Source organism: Neofelis nebulosa, chromosome 7 (assembly GCF_028018385.1).
Source record: "Neofelis nebulosa isolate mNeoNeb1 chromosome 7, mNeoNeb1.pri, whole genome shotgun sequence".
In the NCBI taxonomy this organism is placed as follows: domain Eukaryota; kingdom Metazoa; phylum Chordata; class Mammalia; order Carnivora; family Felidae; genus Neofelis; species Neofelis nebulosa.
This window is the reverse complement of record NC_080788.1, coordinates 144,111,248-144,131,012: the sequence shown is the minus strand read 5'-3', so window position 1 is coordinate 144,131,012 and position 19,765 is coordinate 144,111,248. Positions and strand designations below refer to the sequence as shown.

Sequence of the window (19,765 nt, the reverse complement as noted above, 5' to 3'; positions counted from 1 at the left end):
TTTATTTAAATGATTTACTCATTGACTCACTTACACAATAATAACATAATCAATACCCACAAGCCTCAAAAGTCTAAGATTAAGACCCTGCAATCTCTCTAACCTCTGATGACAGGCTCATTTCCCACAAAAATGAGACCAGGCGTTTATTGCAGTGGATTCCATTGGTGCCCATCTGCATTAACCAACACCTTTGCTCACAATGCTGTGCTCACTCAGCACTTACCACGTTTCAGTCTCTTCTATCTAGTTATTTACTCAGCTACTTGTTCCTTGCAGGTCATTTTCCTTAAAAACAAAAACGAAACACAGCAGGACACCAACAACCCAATACAACAGCACTGATTAGTACACACATCTATTCATATGTTCATTAACCACGGGGATTAACCCCTGCACATTGTTTTTATGGTTCCGGTGCATCATAAAAAATTTTAAAATAATGCTCACTTCAATACATTAATAGTAAGTGTGTGCTTTTCCCTGTTTTTCCCACTTGTCAATTTACTTTCCACTGATCCATTAACTGACCAATAATAAGTCAATATCTGTGGATCAGAAAAACAAAGGAAAAGATCCTTGACTATTGCTATCATTGGAGCATAGTAGTGCCGGCCAATAAAACATAATGCAAGCCACCCATAAACTTTTCAGTTTTCTAGAATCTATATTTTAGGGGTGCCTGGGTGGCTCAGTTGGTTAAGCGACCAACTCTTGATCTTGGCTCAGGTCACGATCTCACAGTTCATGAGTTCGAGCACTGCATCAGGCTGTGCACTAAAGGCACAGAGCGTACTTGGGATTCCGTCTCTCCCTCTCTCTGCCCTTCCCCGTCTCTCTCTGTCTCTCTCTGTCTCTCTGTCTCTCTCTCTCTCTCTCAAATAAAAAAATTAAAATAAAATAGTAGAATCTATATCTTTTACATTTTTAAAAGTAAAAAGAAACAGATGAAATCAGTTATAATTGTATGTTTAACCCAAATTTATTTAAACTTAAAATGCTATCATTTCAACATGTAATCTATATGGGTGCCTGGGTGGCTCAGCTGGTTGGGTATCTGACTTCCAACTCAGGTCATGATCTCACAGTTTGAGTTTCAGCCCCGCATCGGGCTCTGTGCTGACAGCTCAGAGCCTGGAGCCTGCTGCGGATTCTGTGTCTCCCTCTCTCTCTCTGCCCCTCCCCTGTTCGTGTTCTCTCTCTCAAAAACAAAAAAATATTTAAAAATTTAAAAATAAAACGTGTAATCTATATAAACACATTTTAATGACATGTTTTACATTTTTTGGAGTGCATCTTCTAAATTTGGTATGTATTTTCAAAATAGATCAACATCTCAATTCAGACTATCCACATTCTAGGTGCTTGGTAGCCACCTGTGGCTAGTGGCCACTCTATTGGATGGCACATTGTCCATAGGCTAATTTCCCACAGAAATAATATGCTATATATCTCTCTATAAAGGTCAACAGCAGATGAGTCTATCAACATGCTTTCGACATACCCATTACTGGCCTGTTAATACCTCTTTGTTTTAATTCATTTGTATTTCAAAGATAACACAATGAACTATTATGAATCCACCATCGTTCAGAATAGAAAACTGATAATATTTGTCCATCTCTCCAGGGCCATCCTCTCAACCAGTTAGCAGCATAGAGTTTTTATATCAATAGGGGAATGTTTAAATCAACAGTGGTACAATATTTAATCCCGAAACATCAAAGTACCAATAACACAAGGGAAGGCTTCAGCATATTTTTAACGGAATTAAGTCGTATTGAATTGGATTCCCCGTGATCCTTGGTTCATAGCACACTTATCATTGGTTCATGCATGGCCTCCTGTATTCCCAACATATGAAACTATCTGTTTCTTTTAAGTAATACAGTCAACATCCATGAGCAAACCATTCCAACCAAGAGCCTCCAGGCTCCTTACCCACAGAGGCGAGCTGTGTATCATTCCAGATGACGGATCAGCTCTAGTGCATTCTTTCTGTAGAACAGAAACCAAGTATTAAAAAAAATGAAAGGTATTAGATTTAAAACTTTGTAAACTAATGTTAATTGTGAAATCCCAGATTAGCTATAATCCATGGTTTGTACCACATTCTCAATATTGGTCCATGCTTGGCCCTCCTTCTCATCATTGACCCAAAAACAGCACTCTAGGGGCGCCTGGGTGGCGCAGTCGGTTAAGCGTCTGACTTCAGCCAGGTCACGATCTCGCGGTCCGTGAGTTCGAGCCCCGCGTCGGGCTCTGGGCCGACGGCTCGGAGCCTGGAGCCTGTTTCCGATTCTGTGTCTCCCTCTCTCTCTGCCCCTCCCCCATTCATGCTCTGTCTCTCTCTGTCCCAAAAATAAATTAAAAACGTTGAAAAAAAATTAAAAAAAAAAAAAACAACAACAAAAACAGCACTCTATTTTTAATTGACTTGACCAATTAATGGTTCTCAATTGTTATTCTGATGAATGCCATAGAAGTGATCACCTAAAATAAGAATGATGACCATGACCAAAAATAAATAAATAAACAAAAAACCCCACTACTTCCAAATTTGATGGACAAAAAAAGAAGGAAAAAAAAAAAAAAAAAGAATGATGGCTATTACCAACATCTGTCTTTATCCTTTTTTTCCTATAAAGTGACGGCCACAGGTAGGGAGACCTCACATCATTTCCCCGGTAGGGTTCCACACTTCTCTGTCTCCTATTCTCTTCCTTTCCAACAGGGAAGTATGGAGGTGTTTCCAACACAACCTGTTTACCCCATGAGGACAGAGATCCCATCTCTAGAAGTTTCTGCATGAGGAGAGTCACATCCAAACCAGAAGTGAATCATGATGGTCTGGACTTGGAACTGAAGCACCGACTGCACAGAATCTGAATAATCTTAATTCTGGGATAATGAGATATTACTGTCATAGGTCCATGTTTTCCATCTCTGGTTTTATTCCTTAATCTGTTCATCCATTCATTTACTTATTTATGAACACCCTCAAAAACTTTCCAGCCAAAGATTTAAGAACATCAACTGTTACTTACGTTTCTTCATGTACCTCATCCATCCAAATTAAGATTCAAAATTCTCATAAATATTGCATGATTAAATGAACTATGGCATGCCCATTTCGTGCAAGAGAAAGCAACCGTTTAAAAAATGAACACCCTGGCTCATTTTCAATGGCTTTCACCTGTATAGAATTAAAATAATCAGCCTTAGTGTATGAAACATTATCCTTATTCATCTACACTTGGCCCTTTTTAATTTAAGCCTTTAAAAAATCACAAAACAATACTTATGAATCTTACCCAACAAATAGAAAACTACAAATATCTATGCCTCTACGAGCATCGCTTTCACCAAGTAAACACCCCAAATGTATCCAGGCGGAAGTGTCTATATAAACCATAATGTATGAATTAATAGTAAAATGCTATTAAGTTAGGTAAAATAGGGGCGCCTGGGTGGCTCAGTCGGTTAAGCGGCTGACTTCAGCTCAGGTCATGACCTCGAGCTCCGTGAGTTCAAGCCCCGCGTCGGGCTCTGTGCTGACAGCCCAGAGCCTGGAGCCTGTTTCAGATTCTGTGTCTCCCTCTCTCTGACCCTCCCCCATTCATGCTCTGTCTCTCTCGGTCTCAAAAATAAAATAAATGTTAAAAAAAAAAAAATTTAAAAAAAAAGTTAGGTAAAATAGCATAGATTTTTTTGTTTCAATGTCCTTCAAATCTGTATGATTATGTAATCATATCACAAATCTTGTCTTCATTAGTCCACTCTTAGTCCTTTCCTATTTTATTTAGGCATGCATTCATTTATTTTTAATAAATCAATAAACACACATGAACTCACCCCTCGACCCAAGATTAATAAGAAAAGGCAGCAATTATATTTATATAAAGAGATATGCATGTTCCGTACACATATACACATCTCTACAATTAATGTACACGAATATAACTGTTTCTTTTTACAGACGGCAATGATTTACGCCAAATGAGATCCATCACGTTGGTTCATGACAGTCTCCCCGTTGGTCCATGCTTGGCCATCTTGGATTTTATTTGTGCCTATTCACGTTTAATAATACAGACACATCCATCAGCCAACCACCCAGCTTACAACAATAACACGAACCATCACTCATGTCGGTTGATCCATGGTTCACTTGCCAGAGAGGTCACAGCCAAGATCTCGATCAACAGAGCGTCAATAGACCCACTCTGGGGCCTCTGTTCTGTGGAACACAAGACAGTTATTAAAAAGGATGAGACAACCCAGGTATTTTTTAATGGTCATCAGGTGAGCAGCACAGGACTAAATCACAGTTTGGTTCCTGACACAGGATCACCATTGGCCTAAGCGTAGTTCTCATTGTACACATCTTACTTAACAATTTTATAAGACACATGCAAGACCTAATCAAAAAAAAAAAAAAAAAAAAAAAGAATGACGCCCATTAAGAGTATCTGTCTCTATGCTCTTACCCACAAAGGAACCAGCCCAGATCTTCTTCCTAATGGACTCAGATATGCAGAGTTGAAGTAATAACCATCTTTGATTCCAGGTATGATCGCTTCATTGTTTCCTACTTATCCCTTTTACTGTTTTTAGTTATTTTTTAAAATACAATAAACACATCAGGTCAGCACTAATGCAGAACCAAAACAGCGATCCGTACTTATGTCAGTACTTATATACCAATGCTTCTTATCCACAGAGGTAAGAACTTTGTTTTCGTTTTATGGTTTTAAGTGGTCCACAATTATACCTAAGTGGATTCATCTGAATCCATAATTCATAAAACATTATCTTTGGTGGTTCATTATCAGCCCTCTTTCATTCTGTCATTTCTTTTATTTACTCATCTAATTCATATTTAACTATACAACGAACACACTTGAATCCACCATTTAGCTCAAGACCAATGACTGGTCTATAGGACGATTGATACACTTCCTACCACCATCCCAACACCTTTGTATTTACTGGGCTTTGTCTCTGTTTTGTTTTGTTTTGTTTTTTAATAACTACCATTGGCTAGAACAGATTACTCATAACCCTTGTTTAAAAACACATCCTCGTCATTGGCCCATGCTTGGACCTCTTTAATTTTATTTATGCATTCATTCATTTTTAACTATTCAGTAAAACCCATTAAGCCCCACCTACAACCATCCACAGTTTCCCTCCCCACAAAGATCTTTCCTCTCTGGTGAAAAATCCCAGTGCGCCCATTCTATGGAACACAAAACCCCATTCAAAGGAAGAAACTAGCCTAGACGTTTCTTGTTTGTTAATGTCAAGTTAGCAGACCTAGATTCATCATGATCTTTTGTCCGACATTCTCACAATTGCCATATTCAAGGTCTTCATTATGTTATTTATTCTTTTATTATTTTAATAATAAAATTAATAACCACAAACCACTCCAATCTCTTTTTGCGTCCCTCGGTTGTGGAGAATTAATCACAATCTTTGGTTCAGGGTTGCTTCTGGCCATTGCCCCAGGGCGGTTCGTCCCCCTCTCATTTCACTGATTCTTGAAACCCATAAACAACCACATGGCCCCCACCTCCAATGCCCCCACTCTTAGCCCCTTGCTGCCCTCTGCCTTCAATGGTCACTCCCAAGCCTCCTGAGTGCCCTCCCCTCCCCCTTTCATGTATATAAAATTTTATCACATGTATGTATTCTTTACAAATATTTTCCGTGGGGCAGCGGCTGGCGGGGCCTCTGCAGGCCTCCGTCAAGGGGTACAATTAATCCATACGACTGCCTGAAGAGCACACCAGCCAGGGGATGGTAAAAGGACTCAAACCCAGATCCTGGAACGTTGTGTGCCATCTCTAATTCGCATGACTACGTGCTCACCGTCATAAGGCACCATTACCAATGGTGAGAGCATACGTGCCCACATCACGCTACCTGCCTCCAAATCCAGCCTCAACCCCGGACAAGCTGGGCCACATCAGACGAGTTAACTGACCTTTCTATGCTTGTTTCCCCATCTGTGAGATAGTCCCAGCCCTGGTCCCTGAGCAGAAGTAGCCATTATTTTTCACACCAAAGGCAACCAAGTAAACTCCCCCACCCCCACCCTGTCTCTGAGCCCCTCACCCAAATCTTTGTTCTCTCTGTAGCAGCGCCCGAGCTGTGGTGCTAGACAGACAGACAGACCAGGTTCCACCCCAGCAGGCACTCATGAGCTGTGTAACTGCAGAGACGTGACCTGGCCTCTCTGTCTTGTGCCCCGACTTGGGCGATTTGTAGACTGAGGACAGCGGCACCCTCGTGGGTCCAGCGTGAGGGTGCAGAGAGCTACCGACAGTTCCTCAAGCAGCTCCCACCCTGCACACCCCCCTCCCCGACCCACCCACCCACCCCACTGGCCAAACAGCCCCCCCGCCCAAATCTGATTAGAGAAACGAATTATCTCGACGCTCAGGCCAAGCCAAGGGTTTCGGGAAGGATGGGCCTCGGGCAGGAAATTGTTGGGATCTGTTCTTTTTTGGACACGGCATCAAAGCTTAAACAAGTGCCCTGAAAAATAGAAATCCATCTAAGGGATGCGCTTTCGAAAACTAAAATTCATTGCATGAAATGGGGCTGCCCTCGGGGGGGGGGGGGGGGGGTCTCTGCCAGGAGATCCTTGACGTTCAAATTGTTTCCCAGAAACTCCAAAGGCTTCTGCTCTGACCCTTACTGACAATATAGCCATTTTCCTGCCTACCCTCCCAGACAGGCCTGGTAGGTGCCCAGCACGCTGACCACGGTGCCACTCTTGAGACACAAAAAGTTAAAAATCAATTACGTTTAAAACCGTACACATGTTACAGATACGTGTGTATCAGGTAATACACACATACATGTATCCACTTGGGGACTCTCCTAAGAGAGTCATGGGAAGAGCGCTAGGCTGGGAACCTAGGCTCCTGCCGTTGCCTTCATCACACTGCGCGGCCTCGGCCAAGGCCTTTCCCCTCTCTGAGTCTCAGGTGGCAACGACCCACCAGTCTGCCCTCCCTCCCAGGTGGTATGGAAGCGAAAGGCATAAAGTTTAAGTGCAAGTTCCCTCCAAGGAGCAGAGGATCGTTAATGTTGTACCTCCTGTACCCAGCACGTAGTGTTCACAGCATGCCTTAGCATACATTATCTTGTTTGATCCCACAGCAGTCCTGTGAATTACACATAATAATCATAATTAGCCAATATTGATTGAATGCCTACTCTGCACCAGGCACCATGCTGCCTGCTTTGCATGCATCGCCAGTCTTCTGGGGTGGGTACAATTCAACAGCATCTCTTTTTTTCTCCCCCACCCCCTCCAAAAGTCCTGTGCACACGTTTTGTGCCAGGCACTGGTCTAGGTCCTGGGATACCGCAATGAACCAAACAGACAAACTCTGAAAGCTACTATCCCCTGGGTAGAGACAGAACAGACAACATTAAAAATAAATAAGTACGATATGTGGTATACGAGCCAGTGATAAGAACAATGAAGAAAAATAAAGCAGGAAAGGGACAGCAAGCAACAAGAAGGACACAAACCCCACCGAGAAGGTGATATCTGAGCAAACATTATTAGTTCCTTCTTACACACGAGGGAACTGAGCCTCAGAAAGGTTAAGTGACTTACAAGTGGTCACACAGCAAGGAAGATGCTGAGCTCCAGAGTCTTGTCTTCCCTACTTCTCCCCACCGCCTCATTTTTGGAGTTCTTGCTCTCTGATGCCCCACTGTCAGCACACAAGGTGAGTGTGTGAATACGTGTGTGGGTGAGTAGAGGGGTTCGTCTGACCTCCCACACAGTCTCAGGAGCACAGGGCATCTCCAGGGTATACTAATAGCCCTGGGTGAATAAATACACCATCCTTCTTAGAGAAGGTGCAGTGGTGACAGTTCCCACAGGACTTGCACAGACACTGCGTCAGGTCATGCTAAAATCCTATCATGCACCCATCGTAGCCAGCAAGTAAGCACAGATGCTAACCCCATACCCTGTCACTTAGCCAGTAGGGCATCCAGAGGTACCCTTCCCCCAGGAACACCCCCGCATGCAGCTGTCCACTGCCTAGGCTTAAGTGGCAAACGTTCTACCCATAAAGAGGAGGAGGTCTCCCAGTCCTCATGGCCTCCATGAGGTAAGACTCAACGGAACAATTCTTTGTTCCAGCTGGCCACTCTCAAAAGAGCAAATAAAGAAACATTTCTAAAGTGATTATTTTCTCCTCCCCCCGACCAAAAAAAAAAAAGAAGAAAAAAACAGATAGAGAAATAAATCTGAGAAGAACATATATAAGAGCTTAGGGAACTTGCCCACTGCTTCTAGAAGCCATGAAGTTGAACCAAGACAACTTGATTGCTCATCTTGCCCTCCTCCTCAGCTTCTTTTCAGCTCCCATTCAATCTCTCTGTAATTCTCAAAACCTCCAAGGAAATTCCTTCAGGGAACTTTCACCTATTCCGAGGCTTAACATTTCATTAGATGGATCATATTCATTTGGTGTATATATTTCTCATTTCCCTAACTGGAGATAAAGTCTTCTAGTCTTAAATTAATACATGTGTTTCTATTTCACCGACTGCCTCTCCAAAGGCAAACTCACATGCCTCTCTGAGCTATATGCCCCAGCTATCCGCAGAACGTGTAAAATGATCTTAGCAGCCAGAGATATTAAACATCTCAATAAAAACAGTTACGACAATTATAATTTTAACGATCATGAAATATTTATTGAACACTAACCATATGGGAAACATTGTTTTAAGCACTTTAAATGTTGAAATAATTTAATTTTCAAATGTCCATTAATAAGGTATTTTGGTATCCCCATATTACAAGTGAGGAAACTGAGGCACGGAGGTTAAATACTCACAAAACTAGTCAATGTCAGACCTGTGAATTAAGCCTGAGCATCTGGGATATGTATAACAGGACTTAGCCCATAAGCAGATTATCAAAACGTATCTGGTTGAATTTGAGCCAGGCCTTCAGGGAGGCTTGCTGATCTGTCTTTCAGCCCTCTGTCTGATTCCCTCTAGACTGATTCCTTGTATACCTCCAGGCTCTAGAGTCATTTTTACACCTGCTCCCCTTAGCATTCAGTCCTAATAGGAACTACTGGAAATTTGACTGAATTGTACTGCAAGAGGTCAGTGGTGTGTTTGACCTTTATATGTGTGATAGTCACAAGTAGGACAAACTAGAGAAGGTGTTACTTGAGAAATAAATTTAGAGTCTGGGGGATAAGAGGTTCAGCTCCCTGATAGACCAGGAGGGTGAGTTTAACAAGGGTTAACCCCAAGGAGTGAAATTTTTTTTCAGGCACCGTCTTAGAGAAAAAGAAATGGGAAGAGGGTAGGAGTTTAGAAGGAAAAAGCAGACTAAGGTCCAAATCCTGGTTCCCTACACGATTTGGGGCAAGTCACTTATCATTCCTAAACCTCAATTTTCTTGTATCTTAATTGAGGATGGTAATTGCTATCATGGAGGGTCACTGTGATGATTTAGGGGAGATAAAATTATGCCAAGTGGCTACCAAAGGACTGGGCATGTGGTTGGGCTCAGGGCTTAGTCATCCCGAGCCAGCAGAAGAAGGCTGCCTGCTGTTTCTCATCATAGTGTGAAAACCGCTGGGACTGAGAGTCGCTGCTGAGAAGCTCCAGCACCACAGCCAGGGCCTGGTGTCTGTGAGCTGGCAGGAGACCTGTTGTCCCAGAGCCACCTGAGCCAGTCAGTACACTCAGAGGCAGAACAAAACGCAGGAGCTTCACCAGCAAGCTCCACTCAGAGGAAACGTCTCTTCAGAGACCGAGAAAGCCTTTGATCTTGGTGAGAAACTACTCTCTATTCCTCATCCATCTTTCCACCCTCTATACGTGAATTTGTTCACCCATCTCGCCAGCAGGCATCAGCCTCCACACCACCTCTCCACCTGCTGATGTCTCACGGAGGCAGGCCTCCATCAGACCGCCCCCCATCCCTCCTTCCACCTCTCCATTATGTACAGGAATCAGACAAACCTGGATTGGAATCCTGGGTCTTGCTTCCTAGCAGAATTTGGACAAGTCACTAACCTCTCAAAGTCCTCTCACCTGTGAAATAAAGGGAAAATCTGCTACAGCTGGGGTGACGATTTAAAGACAGAGTGGACATGCCAATGCCTGGCCTGAGCAAATGTTCCTCCCCTCTGTTTCTGCAAGTGGGCCAGGATCTATACAAGAGAAGAAACCGCTACATCTCGCAAGACACACAGAGAAATGCATTTTATTTTTATATTTTGAATCTCCAGTGTTTTACTGGTGTGCAGTCCCCCGGGACATCCAGAGATGGGCGGTGGCCAGAGCAGTTCGGGGTCCTGGTCCCTCCTGGACTCGCAGCAGAAAGTGCCACCTAGTGGACTGGCAACCAGTGGGGTCCCTGGTAGGTCCCTGGTAGGGTTGCTGTCTGCTGTTGGGTGGAATTCTGAGCCAGCCAAAGGTCCCAGTCCCCAGACTGCACTGCCCTTGTTCGGATGCGGTTCACCCACGGCACTCGGGGGGCCCGGACCGCTGGGACCCTTTTGCTTTGTGGGTGATAGCTAGCTTTCTTTTGCCTACCCTGGCCCAACTGCCCTTTAAATGTTTCCAGAATCGGGCTCTGTGCTGACAGGTCAGAGCCTGGAGGCTGCTTCGGCTTCTGTGTCTCCCTCTCTCTCTGCCCCTCCCCTGCTTGCACTCTGTGTGTGTGTGTGTGTGTGTGTGTGTGTGTGTGTGTGTGTCATAAATAAATAAATAAATAAATAAATAAATAAATTGGGGCGCCTGGGTGGCTCAGTCAGTTGGGCGGCTGACTTCGGCTCAGGTCATGATCTCGCGGTCCATGAGTTCGAGCCCCGCGTCGGGCTCTGTGCTGACAGCTCAGAGCCTGGAGCCTGTTTCAGATTCTGTGTCTCCCTCTCTCTGACCCTCCCCTGCTCATGCTCTGTCTCTCTCTGTCTCAAAAAAATAAATAAATGTTAAAAAAAAAAATTTTTTTTAAATAAATAAATAAATTGTTTCCAGGAAAAGAAAAAAAAGAATATTCTAGCACCTCCTATTTGCTGAGTGTCTGTCACCCATCAGAAACAGGGCTGGGGGCTTCATGTGCATGGTCTCTAATCCTCTAAATGACCCTTAGGGAGACCCAGAAGTTGCCCCATTTTCAGTGAGAAAACTGAGATTTACTGAGGTTGGGTTATTCACTTAAGGGGAGGGTTACACAGTCAAACCCCTGGATTTGTGGCTGCACTTACCTTCTGTAAGCCCAGCGCCCCCCCTGAAAATGCAGGAAAGATTTTGGACACTGCTTCGAACGCGCCAACTGCAAGAGAAATTTATGAGTCAACTGAGGATATTTGAAGGCTGAATAGATGTTGGATGACATTAAAGAAAGGCTGTTAATTTTTTAACTGTGAAAGTGGCATTGTGGCTATGTTTTTAAAACAGAAAAGAGTCCTTCTTTTTTAGAGCTATGCACTGAAATGTGCTCGGAGGAAACGATATGGTGTCTGGAGTTTGCTTCAAAATAGTCTGGGATGGGGGTTGGAAGAGGACAGTACAAGGCTCAGACCAAACAAGAGGGGCTGACAGCTGTTGGCACCTGGGTGGCAGCAATGTGAAAACTGTGTGCATTGTAATAAAAATAGGTATTCCTTCCTCTGCTTTTGTGTTGCTTCAAAGTTTACGGATAGAAGGTTTTAAAGACCAACAGGTAAAAATACAGAGCAGGAGGGGAGGGGGCAAGAAAAGGGAAGCCATTTAAAAAAGCAAAGGGGCCCAGGGTCCAACCTCAATGTTGGGGGGTATTAGGGAGCTGATTCATAGGAACAAATGCCTCCAAAGTGGAAAGGGTAGGGCCACCTGGGTAGCTCGGTCGGTTGAGCATCTGAGCATCGGCTCAGGTCGTGATCTCACGGTCCGTGGGTTCGAGCCCCGCATCGGACTCTGTGCCGACAGCTCAGAGCCTGGAGCCTGCTTGGGATTCTTCGTCTCCCTTGCTCTCTCTCTCTCTCTGCTGCTTCCTCTCTCTCACTGTCTCTCTCAAAAATAAACATTAAAAAAAAAACATTTTTTTTTTAAGTGGAAAGGGTGCAAGAAAGGGGCCAGGGCTGGTGGGAGCAAGCCGTTCTGAGTTGGGCGGATTAAGGAGAAAGCAGCAGGGTGCAAGGGTGCTAAGGAACACGATGCCCAGCAGCCACCCCCAGGCCCTCCTGCCTCCCTCAGACCCCACCCCCGTGCTCCCCCCAGGCCCTCCAGGCCCCTCACAGACCCTCCTGCCTCCCTCAGACGCCCCATGTTCCCCTCAGACCCTCCTGCCCCCCAGGGGTGCCCTGTCAACCTCTTAACTGGCTCTGAAGGGACCTGACGGCCCCCCCCTCCTCCAGGGCTGAGGAGTCCTGAGGAGTCCACCTGAGGAGTCCTTCCTGAGCCCAGCTTGGCTGGTAGGGATTCAGCTCTCTAGCTTTCAAATGCCTTTTTTTTTTTTTTTCTGGCTTTATTTTTTAGTTGGTTTTTTGGAAGGAAAAGAGTTAGTGCTTTTGCCCTCAAACTGTGTACCAAGCTGCTTCCGCTGTCCTGAACCCCTTTCTCCCCCCTCTCTCAGCGTCCCCTTTCTGCATCAGTCATATCTCCCACCGCAAACCGACAAACACTAGACCCCAGGTCCAACCAATTTCCCCAGACCCTAGGGACCAGCACAGGCCCCTCCACCTCTCCCCCAGTTCTGGCCGGTCCACAGCGGCCAGACTCTCTGCGCAGGGCGGGGGGATCGGGGCGGGGGGGGGGGCTTCCTGGACACCTCGCCACCCTGGAAACGCTCCCTCCCTCACCCCTCATTCCCCATTTTGGAAAGTCTGCCGGCCACCCAGCGGACAGTTCCTCCCACTGGACCCTCAGGCAGCCTGCTGCATTGCAGCACAGCCCTCAGTGAGGGAGGGGTGCAGCCTGCAGCCACCCCGAGCCAGAGGCTGTCACCCCCTCCCAGCTGTCCCGGGGCAGGGACTGGCCCCCTCTCCCCGCCCGCATTTAAAAGCGCAGCTACAAAAGCAAAAGCACCAGCCCCTACTGACTGTCTCCCCCTCCTCACTTTCCGGGCTCAAAAATGTGGCCCAGGCAGCCCCCTTGTGGCACCTGGGGGCGCCACAGACTCTTGGCTGGTGTCTGAAGAATTCAGACTGTCTGATTCCACTGCACCGTGAGTTGGCACAAATCTTAAGTGGCCCAAGTCCTACCCGATGCAGACCTGGCTCACCGCCTCTCTGAGTCGGGGGCACGGCTCTCCTCCCTCCTTCGCTCCCTCCCCATCGCGCCCTCCTCGCTCCCTCCTCCCTCGGCCCTCCCTCCCCGGAGCCAGAGCTCTCCTGTTGAATACTGCTCCGAAGCAGACAGGTGTCTGAGGACTGGAATGGTGGTGGGGGTGCAGGGAGGCTGTGGGAACAGGGGCTTTTCTCACAGTGGCATTTGGTTTCCATCACCATCTCACGTTTGGGGAAACTGAGGAGCAGGGAGGCTCGTAGTTCCCTGTGCCTGTCAGAAAAGGGGCTGGAGACCCTCCCTCCTAGAGTGGGTTCCAGCTTAGAGCAGCTCCCTGAGGTGAGGGGCTGCCCTGATGACTCCCCTTCTCCTCCCCCCCACCGCCCCCCCCCCCGCTCTCAGCCATCACGCCCTCATCCCCTCCAAAGCCAGTCCTTCCCAGGAGGAAGCCCTAAGCGCTCTCCCCCCACCGCCACCACCCCCCCCCCCCCGCCATGAACTCCATCCTCTCTAACGCACCGTCCACATAAACAAGCCCCAGCCCCCTCCGTCTCTATCTGCAATCTGCTTGGAGGTGGGCAGGGCCCTCTCCGCATCAGGTTAATAATGCCATTTTCATAAGCCTCTGCCCATAGGTGCTCCCACCTAATTTTGAATCTGCCCTTCAAACGGATTGGGCCACAGAGGAGCTGGGATCTCAAGCACCGCTGGGAGGTGCTTATAACTAATCAATCTATCCCCTGCCCACCCACGCCCCCCCAGCACTCGGCACTGCCTTGCTGAACAGTCTTCGGCAGCAGGGTGTGGTGGGGAGCTTCCGACAGCCTGGGGTTCCATCCTAGCCCGACCTCACACCAGCTGAGAGACGGTGAGTATGGGATTTCACATGTCCCTGCCTCAGTTTCCTCATCAACTGAATGGGGATTACGAGGCTGGTGCTCAGAGTCTTCACCGGGGTGAGTCCTAGGCAGACAGCCCGGCCCCTAGGCAGGGCTCCAAGAAACCTCCCCTGTTATCATCCCCCCCTTGATCACTTGAGGCATGGTGACTTACTCCCTGTGTCTCTCCCCCACCAGGCTGAGTTTCCAGGACAGGAAGCTGACCGGCACTGCTTGGTGGCCAGCCTCCCCCTCGGGTCCGGGCCTGAGAAGGTAGGTACGCTGTGGTGGTCTGGAGAATGAGTGCACGGGTGGATGGCCGTTTCCCACAGTCTGTGGGATGCCCAGACCCCACTGGGTTTCTGGCTCCCGGAGGCCCCCCACCACTGCCTGAGCTAGCCCTTCTATGCAGTGGCAGGGAAAAGTGTTCCCTCCTGCCTCAGCCTGGGGCCCCCGGTGCAGTTACATACAACGCGAATTCTTGATGCAAGAAATGCAGAAAATGCAATAAATGCGGTTTCTGCCGCCTGCTGCATCTACTGTGAGCTCACAGGCCAGGGGCTGCCTCTGGCTGACATGTTTCGTGCGGTGGAGCCCACAGAGGGGTCTCCGGCAGGCAGGGTTCCCGTCTGTACTCGGGGCAGGGTCTCCCGAAAGGCCAGACGGTTTTCCTCCTCCCGAGCGACTTGTTACATGTGCGCCTCCCTCCCTGGGCCCCGCTGTCTACTCCGTAAGCGTTCGTGAAGTGTCTGATGTGTGCGAGGCCACTCTTATCTCATTCCGTCTCACGGGGAGGGAGCCCCGCTCTGATCTACTTTTCAGGGGAAAGCCGAGGCTCTGAAAAGCAGAGGGAATCGCGTGGTCTCACAGCTAGGAAGCGGGGAGTCCGGCTCGGGCTGGGGTGTCTGTCTCGGGAGCCCCCCGGCCCCACCGCGGCCGCCTGCTGCCGCTGCTGCTGGCTGACCAGGGCCGGCCAGCCGCCAGCGGCTCCTGCAGAAAAGGCAGGGGGTTGCATAGAGAGCGTTCTCCCTGGCAACTAGCAAAGGGGCCATAAAAAACGGAGGGCTCAGACGCCGCTTCACAGAGAGATCCGAGCAGCTGGACTTGGGAGGGGAGACCCGCGCCCTCCCCTGGGCTCTCGGCAGAACAGCAGGGCAAAGGGGCTCCGTCCCAGACCCAAGCGGGGCAGGGGCAGAGGCGCCCGGGACAGGTGTAGACGGCTGTGATCGGGACGGGGACGGGGACCCCAAATCTGATCCCCTCGGCGGGTCGGGGGCTTGCTAGTCAGCCCGGAGACGAGAAGGCTGAAGTGAGCTTGCCGCCTTGCGAATAGCCGAGGGCAGAGGGGGCCAGGGGGCTGTGGCGGAGCGGCGGAGGCAGAGGCAGAAACAGGGGAGGGCTCGGCAAAGCAGCTCGGTGTGCGAGCCCTGAGCGGGCTGCTCAGGGAGAGAGGGAGCTCCCTGTTACGGGAGGCATCCGAGCAGAGAGAGGCAGGCCGGTACTTGGCCGGGAGGCTGCAGCAAGGCTCCCTGCCCGGGCTGGCAGCCCGCACGTCTAGGCCTCTGAGAAGCTCCTAGAGAGCTAAGTCCCGAGCGGGGCTGGCTGCAGAGGAGGCAGGCTGGGGTCAGAGCAAGGATGCACAGACTTTCCCATGTACCTTGCCCTGAGCTGAATGGCAAAGGCACCGAGATGGCTGGTGGAGCGCTTCTGTCACAATGAGGCAGTGAGGGAGAGGAGCAGAGAAATGGGGGTGAGTGCTCGGGGCCAGCGGGGGCGGCGGGGGCGGGGGAGGCGGGGGGCTGTCCTGCAGCCAACTCCCCATCTGGGGGGGGAGCGGGGTGGGGGGGCCGGGCCGAGCCACCTGGAGTGGCCAAGTGCCCGCCCCAGCTCCCAGGCCCAGAAAGGCTGGCCTGGGTCCTCTCTGGGGCAACAGGCTGGTGCAGCGGGTGGGGGGAGCCTTCCTGCGGGGGAAGTAGGAGGAGGGGGGTCTGGTGAGTGGAGAGGCCGCCCGGTCATGGGAAAAGCAGGGCCCTTTTCTGGAGGCTGGGCCGCAGCCACGGATTCAGCCGGCTGCTGGACCATGACTTGGATGCTCTGGGGACTCGTGAAAGCCCCCTCGCCCGGTGACGGGGCCCAGGGGCCTGCATGTTGATGAATGCGGCCCACGGCGCATCGGGCGCTGGCTCTCCAGGCCCATTCACGGAGGCTCGGTTCCCAGGAACTTTGGGCGGATGGGGCCTTTATCAGGGGACCCCTCCCCAGACGAGGCTCTGTTCTGCAGTTTCTAAAGGAGTTTTCTTGTCTTTGTTTCCAGTGCAGGCACTCAGCGCGCGTGCACGTGTGTGTGTGTGCGTGTGTGCGCGTGTGCGTGTGTGTGTGTGTGTGTGTGTGTGTGTGTGTGAGACAGGCTGGCAGAGGGGCCGGCCGAGTTCCTTGTCTGTGAAATGGCCAGGCTGCCCTAGCTCACCCTCGAGGCGGGGACACGCTTCCACGGGACAGTAGGATTCGGGGAGGGCAGAGACACTGGGGACCCAGGGATGGAGCTCCTGTCACTGCAGCCTAATTGTCCCGCTCCGGATAATCCAATCCAGCCGGGGCACTGTCGGGGTCCCAACAGCTGCTCTGACCCGCCGTGGGGGGGCAGCAGCGTGTTGCTGGTGGAGAGTGAAGGCTGGCTCCCCACAGACAGACAGACTGCCCCCCGCAGCCCCCCTTAGGAGCTGCGAGTTAGCTCTTGGGGAAACTGCTAGTCAGAGCCTGGGGGTTTTGTTGTTATTTTGTCACTGCTCTCGTTTTTTTAATCTATTAAAGGATTGCTTTGAAACCGTCACTCGAAAATGTTGGGTAAAATGGTATTTGCATATGCGTAACTGTCTCTGCGGCATTACATGGGGGAGGGGAGGTAATGCGGGGTGCGGAACAGAAGTCACGCACATGAGAAATTTTGCAAATAAAGGTTTCTGGTCAGGGGTCGTGGGTGGTGCAAGGAAAGAGCTCAGAATTGCACTGGTATGGGTCTGAAAAGTCACCTAACCCCAATCCCTAACCAGGCAAAGGCCACAGGGCAGCAAACCTTTTAGCCCCTGATGCTGCAGGGGCTGCAGGGGCGCAGGCAGGCTGGGGAAGGGGCTCCTGCTGAGAGGGAAGCACTATTCCCCTCCCCATCAAAGCTCCAGACACAAAGAGGCGGGCTCCCCTGCCTCTGTCCCTGTCCCTGCCCTTGTGTCCGTGCCCCTGCCTGAGGGGGTAGGGAGGGGGGGGTTTCAGCATGAAGCAGGGGTTACGGGGCAGAGGGGAAGCGGGCAGAGGGCAGAGGGTAGAGGGGCAGAGACTTAAGCAGCTCCACAAACAGCCCTGGGTGAGCTACTGCAGAGTAAATAAACCAAACATTCTGGAGAGAGGAGTCTTTGTGCCCCACAGCAGCCGAGGAAGTCCACTTTTGTGTAAAAGGCAACACACGAGCCCGTGCTTGAACTAGGTAAGGCTGCCCTACGCACAAAAACCTCCTTCAGGCTGGGCCCGGCCCAGGGAGCGTTTTCTGTGAAATTCAGGAGAAGTCCGGTTTAGCCAGAAGTTTTTCCAGGAATTATTAACCTCTGGAGACTATAACCACTGTTCCTTCCGAGCCGCCCTTGCCAAAGTCTATAAAACACAAGCCTAAAAAATCTGCCTGAAGAGCAGTCTGACGTTTTATATATATTTATAAAAAAAATAAAATAAAATAAACTATTGCCAAACTTTTCAGGAGAACCCAATTAAAGGCGGCGGGGGCAGCCCTTCCCCGGCCCCGGGGTGTTGAGAGAGAAAGGCCGGTGTTTCCCTTGGGTGGGGGGTGGGGTCTGCTCTGGGGCCTTTATTCCCTGCTCATACTCTTCCAGCCTTTTTATTTTCCTCTGTGGGTCTCCGGGAGGGAAGGTGAAGCCTTTCAGACGGGCCGAGATGGGAAAAGCTCCTGTTTTCCAGCCGCTACTGCGCTGAGTGATTTATTTCTGCTATTGTCTCACTATGCCTATCGCTACGCGGTGTGTACGTATGCTTTTCCGATCAGGAAACTGAGGCACAAGAATTCTTGGGGCCTTGCCAAGGACATGCACGCCATGTCCGTTCTGTAGCTGGGTTTGTGCTCAAGATGGCCGGCTTCTCAGGGTGGCTCCCACCCACCACCCTGGGGGGGAGAAAAAGAGGACCAAAACCTTGAGCAGCTCGGGGGACATTTGTCCCTCTCACAGGCAGGTGAGGCCCTCTGACCCCAGGGTGATGCGGATCTGGCATCACAGTCCCTCTGCCCCAAAACCTGTGCTCCTCGAACACAACCCTGTCCCTGGAACCCTCACCATCCCCCCAGCCGGTGGCTCTGCTGTCACATATGAAGACTTACCCCCTTCTTAGGTTCTGGGACCAGGCCCCTTTTCCTCTCGCAAGGAGAAGGTCATAAAAGACGCAATCAACCATTGCCAGGCCATGATTATGTCCCCCAAACCCATCAACAGCACACTCGCCCGGGAGATGCCATCATCCCTCACTCACGGACCACGACCCAGGGTTCTGGGGTCCTCGTGGCAGGCATGGAGGGAACCTGGTGTTGCACCCCAGAGGGCAGGACAGAGCAGTCTGGGGCAGTGGGGGGAGGCCTGGGCTCCTAGGCGTGTGTTTGTGGTCTGAAGGCATTCATAGCACTCACCCAGTGTGCAGGGCAGACGGCTCAGTCCTCAGGAGAAAATGGGAGGTCTTTTCAGTCCGGGGAAGTCAGATCCAGGCAACACAGGGGGCCGAGGGCACTGGACAGGGACAAAGGAAAGGGGGGGATTAACATGTGGCTGGTCATGAATTCTAGAAAAATGCAAAACCTTCTCCTGAACTAGGAAAACATGTCAATGAGGCATTGCCCTTTGGGGGGACTGTACTTTGCTGGACTTTTGAAGGAGGTGTTAGGGGCAGTTCACCATGGGGTGCATTTCAAAGCCTGGTCCTAAGGGCTCAAGAGAAGCTGGTTGAAAGGTCACGGCCAAAGCCCCCAAGTGTAAAAGGCAGGGCCCACACAGACAGGAGGAGTAGCTCAGGCCCGCAGTGTGCCTGCAGGGGTGGGGGTGGACAAGGGGTGAGGGGAGAGGCTGGGAAGCTCCCACCCAGACCCCGAAGGGTCCTACGTGCCAGGCTAAGGCTTTTGGATCACATCCCAGAAGTTCCAGGAAGTCAGAGGGAGGATTTAAAAGCAAGACAGTGACAAGGTCAAAATGGCATTTAAGAAAGATCACACAGTGAAAATAAACTTTGCAAACCATTTAACCCAGCTACCCCACCTCCAAGAAATTGGGATAAAGGAACAGCCACGGATGTGTTTACAGACCGAGCTATAAAAAAGCTCGTTGCAGGGCTGTTAGCAATAACAAAACGGGAACGGCTCAGGTCCTTTTCAGTGGGCATCGGTTGAGCAAAATTGTATGAATTAAAACTTCGCTTCATGAGGCGCTCATTCATTTGTGCAAGGATCACTTTTATTTTATGGATTCACTTTTATTTATTTGCATAAATAATAGAACAAACACCCATGAGCCTGTGACCCACCCCCACCCCCACCCAAACGACCAGGACTTTGACCAAAGCTTCTA

The 19,765-nt window shown here is 49.8% G+C and overlaps 2 long non-coding RNA genes across 4 annotated transcripts in view; both read right to left on the bottom strand.

Moving 5' to 3' along the window:
- The window catches only part of LOC131517740 (uncharacterized), a 53,370-nt gene extending 52,297 nt beyond the window's left edge, over positions 1–1,073 (bottom strand). For all 3 annotated transcript variants that reach the window (XR_009264775.1, XR_009264776.1, XR_009264773.1), the window contains exon 1: positions 227–1,073. This is a non-coding gene — a long non-coding RNA (uncharacterized LOC131517740). The remainder of the gene's footprint in view (positions 1–226) is intronic.
- A 1,342-nt stretch (positions 1,074–2,415) lies between these two features.
- Positions 2,416–12,008, bottom strand: LOC131517739 (uncharacterized). Its single transcript, XR_009264772.1, has 4 exons — positions 11,280–12,008; positions 7,111–10,101; positions 4,141–4,240; positions 2,416–3,196 (listed from the first exon to the last, which is right to left on the bottom strand). It is a non-coding gene; the product is annotated as an uncharacterized LOC131517739 (long non-coding RNA).
- Between the last annotated feature and the right edge of the window lie 7,757 nt (positions 12,009–19,765).